The sequence below is a fragment of the Geospiza fortis genome, unplaced genomic scaffold, assembly GCF_000277835.1.
Source record: "Geospiza fortis unplaced genomic scaffold, GeoFor_1.0 scaffold96, whole genome shotgun sequence".
NCBI lineage: Eukaryota > Metazoa > Chordata > Aves > Passeriformes > Thraupidae > Geospiza > Geospiza fortis.
The window spans coordinates 1,559,599-1,564,080 of NW_005054454.1; positions in this window are offsets into that span (position 1 = coordinate 1,559,599).

A 4,482-nucleotide genomic window follows, 5' to 3' on the forward strand; every position below is an offset into this window, starting at 1 on the left:
TATATTATATATTTCTATTTTATTTTTATTTTTATATATTTCTAATTTATTTTTATTATTTATACTTTATTTAAAATATTTCTATATGCTGCTGGATCAGCTTGTGCAGCTCTTGGAGAGACAAAAATTCCATGTAGGATAAATAATAAATATCTCAAATTTATGCCAGCCCTGCTTATCTGCGAGTTGTGCTTTGGATCTACTTTCCAGAAAAGTTCCCAAAAATATAATATATAATAGATAAATAAGTAAACAAATACATAAATATTCCACATTTATTCCAGCCCTGCTTATCTACAAGTTGTGCTCAGGGCCTACCGGCCTGAAAGCTTCAAATTCCCAAAAATTACCCAGGAAATGAGACTTTTGAAGGGAGGGACATTCAGGATGAAGCTGATTTTCTGGAAAAATTCAGTTTATTCCCTGCTAATGTGGGGAGAGAGGAGCGGGGAGGCTCCTCCTTGTAGGGTTTGTTCCCTTCCCAAGATGAATCCCCAGGATCCGGAGCTTGGATCCCCCTCTGGCAGCGCCTCCCTGGCTATGAAGGGAGTTTAGACTGGCTTAGACAAGCCAGGGCTAAAATTAGTCCAGACTTATCCCGTACTAGACTCTGCATCCAGACACGTCTGCAGCAGCGGGACTGGGGAATCTGAGCCCAGGACATTTCCTCGGGATGCCACGTTCCCACCTCATGGGGCTCACCTAAATTTTAGTCTCTCCTAAATTTTAATCCAGCCTAAAGCGCTCCTGGATGAATTAAGTGTAATTGTGCTTTCAGCCGGGACAGTAAAATGCAGGAAAACAGGATTGGAGCGGGATGATCCCAAGGATTTTTAGCCTGGCTGGTACAAAAAGGGAATTTTGGCGAGGGCACAAAGCCCTGGCAGATGCGCTCACCTTCTTTGGCTCCACTCCTATCGACCTCTCCCGCCCTGCAGGCGAAATTCCTGCAATTCCAGAGGTTCCTCCGCAGCTCTGGGAAAGCACTTAATTATCTCAATCACCTCCTAATTGCTTCGCTTCCACTGCTCCAAATGGAGCAGCTAATCCCGAGTTTAGGCGGGCAGCACAGACTTGCCAGTTCCGGGAAGGGTTTTTCCAGGAATGCTCTCTCTGTCCATCCTTTCCAGCCTTTGTCCCCTCATCAAATCCTCTGGATCGGTTCCCTTTGGAATTGCAGAGGCGCAGCTTTGGTTCCAATCGCGGTCTGGTGTACAAATTCCAAGGTGACATTGGAAATTGGGAAAATATTGCCGGCAGTCCTAGAGAGCAGCTTGTTTGGAGCTGGATTTTCCCTGGTTTTGGGGGTTTTTTTTGGGTTTTTTTTCTTTTCTGGAGCAGCTGTCAGCATCCCAGCAGTATGAGGGGGGAGCTGTCAGCAAGTTGTCATTGACTTTTCCAAAATATTTCTCTGAAATCAGCACAGTTTTCGGGATATCCAGGAGATGTTCTCCTCCCCCTGGGGATGCTCATTCCAAGTGGTTTTTGAAGTTCTTTTAAACCTGGAAGTATAAAACTTCATATCCAGCTTCCTCCTCAGCCACTTTGCTGAGCACCATCTCAAACTCAAAATCTCAGAATTATCCCAGAATAAAAAGTGTGCAGGGAGAGATTTTAAATACACTAACAGGGGAAAAGGAATTTATTTCTTTTTTCTTGAGGGGAGTTGTCAGCACCAGGAGCATCCCAGTGGGATGAGGGGGGAGCTGTCAGCAAGTTGTCATCGAGTTTTCCAAAATATTTCTATTTAATCAGCACGGATTTCAGGGTATCCAGGAGATGTGCTCCTCCCCCTGGAGATGCCCATGCCAAGGGGTTTTTGAAGTTCATTTAAACCTGGAAATATAAAACTTCATATCCAGCTTCCTCCTCAGCCACTTTGCTGAGCACCATCTCAAACTCAAAATCTCAGAATTATCCCAGAATAAAAAGTGTGCAGGGAGAGATTTTAAATACACTAACAGGGGAAAAGGAATTTATTTTTTCTTGAGGGGAGTTGTCAGCACCAGGAGCATCCCAGTGGGATGAGGGGGGAGCTGTCAGCAAGTTGTCATCGAGTTTTCCAAAATATTTCTATTTAATCAGCACGGATTTCAGGGTATCCAGGAGATGTGCTCCTCCCCCTGGAGATGCCCATGCCAAGGGGTTTTTGAAGTTCATTTAAACCTGGAAGTATGAAACTTCATACCCAGCAAAATCTCAAAATTATGCCACAATAAAAAGTGTGCAGGGAGAGATCCTAAATACACCAAGAGGGAAAAAGGAAATTTTATTTTCTGGAGCAGCACCGGGAGCATCCCAGTGGGATGAGGGAGGAGCTGTCAACAAGTTGTCATCGAGTTTTCCAAATTATTTCTCTGAAATGAGCACAGTTTTTAGGGTACCCAGGCTGGAGTTGTCATAAATTTGGGATTTCCAGGAGTTTTCCAGCTGGGGAGGGAAGGGTTTGCCCCAAAGGATTTGGCACCTCTGCCTTAAATCCTGGCCAGAGCTCCCCATCCCAGTTGTGCCAGCAATAAAATCAGCTTGGAAAGGGGATTTTCACAGCGAGTGGGGCGATAGGAGGAGGAGGAATGGCTTTGAACTTAGATTAGATGGGATTTGGGGAAGAAATTCCACCCTGGAATGGATTTCCAGAGAAGCTGTGGTTTCCTCATCCCAAAAATATCCAAGGCCAACTTAAACTGGGCCATTCCCCCGTTTCCTATCGCTCCATGCCCTTGTGGAAAGTCCCTTTCAATGCCCATGAGATACTATTCACCTCTGTAATTAACTCTGGGAATTAACCACCCCACTCTGGAAAATCCATATTTTCCTCTGATTTTTGAAATTATTATCTTCATTCTTGGCTGGTGGCTGTTCTTGGCCCTTTGGCATTGTAATATTAAGAGACACAGTGTAAATCCAAATTGATTTTCATTTCCATTAAAATCCAGATTTATTTTCACGTTCTTTTAAAGCCAAATTGATTTTCACAGCTGCTTGAGGAGCCATTTGCTGCAAAGTTTACTCCAAAAACATTAAATTTTCTCCTCTCATGAGCAATGCTGACCTGGAAATTGCCTGATTTTATGTTCATTCTTTTATCCTTTAGTTTTAGCCCCTTCTCATGCCAGATCATGAAGTTTACACCAAACCTGGTGTAAATTCATCCCTTAACTCTGATTTTTCCTGTGTACAGAGAAAAAAAATCAGAATTAAGGGATGAATTTACACCAGGTTTGGTGCCCTGCTGTCCGATGAAAAAAGGAAAATTCAAACCCCAAATCATTTGTGAACGGTAAATGCGTGGTGGGAGTTCTTACAGAAAACCTGAGATACGTTTAAAGCGGGAAAATTGTAGAGATAATTCGAAGGTTATCCGTGATTTTTTGGTGCTTTCCAGTGGATATCTCTGTGCTATGACCTCACAAACCACCCCAAAATCTCGTTAGCAGGTTGATTACAGTGGATTTATTAATAACCAACGAGTCTGGGCCACCAGTTCTGTCTGTCCAGAGAAAACTGAGGATTTTTTTGTGGCTTCTTTGGAAGGAAAGGCAGAAATCTGAATCATCTGGAGCTCCTTGATCTCAGTGAGTAGCACAGGGCAGACTTTGCAAAGCTGATGGATTTCATCCCCCAAACTGTCTGGGCTGAAAAGGGATCTTAGGCTCCATCTGATCTCAATTTTCCTGCTGTTTATTTCTGTATTTATTTGCTTCGTATAAGCACTCAAAGATCCTTCACTGCTTCATGAGAGTAGATAAAGTTTCCTTCATGAAAATGACCAAAAGGCTTTGGGATGCACCTTTTCTGCTCAGGAAATTAATTTCACTTATTTCGATTTTACCCAGCGAGATTCTGGCTGAAGTTTCAGGTCAAGACTGAGGTTTTTTTGCTGTGTGTTTACAACCTAAAGAATTCTCCTTTAGCTGTTATTACCTCTGTCCTTCCTGGATATCCAAGCTCAGATTGGCTGATCCTGAATTCAACCTGGCAGGAAAGGCTGGCAGGGAAGGATTCCTGATTTATTTTCCTGTCCCTGGCCAGTTTTTCCAGGGTTTTGCTGGGACAGTGGCTTGGAGAAATTGAATTTTTCCAGGATTTTTTTGACACTGGCTTGGAGGGATTGAATTTTTCCAGAGTTTTTGGGACCATGGCTTGGGGAAATTGAATTTTTCCAGGGTTTTGTTGGGACAGTGTCTTGGAGGGATTGAATTTTTCCAGGATTTTTTTGGGGACAGCGGCTTGGAGGGATTGAATTTTCCAGGGTTTCGTTGGGACAATGGCTTGGAGGGATTGAATTATTCCAGGATTTTTTGGGGGACGATGGATTGGAGGGATTGAATTTTTCCAGGAGTTTGTTGCGACAGTGGCTTGGAAGGATTGAATTTTTCCAGGATTTTTGGGACAGTGGCTTGAAGAAATTGAATTTTCCAGAGTTTTTTTGGGACAATGTCTTGGGGGGGTTGAATTATTCCAGAGGTTTTGGGCCATGGC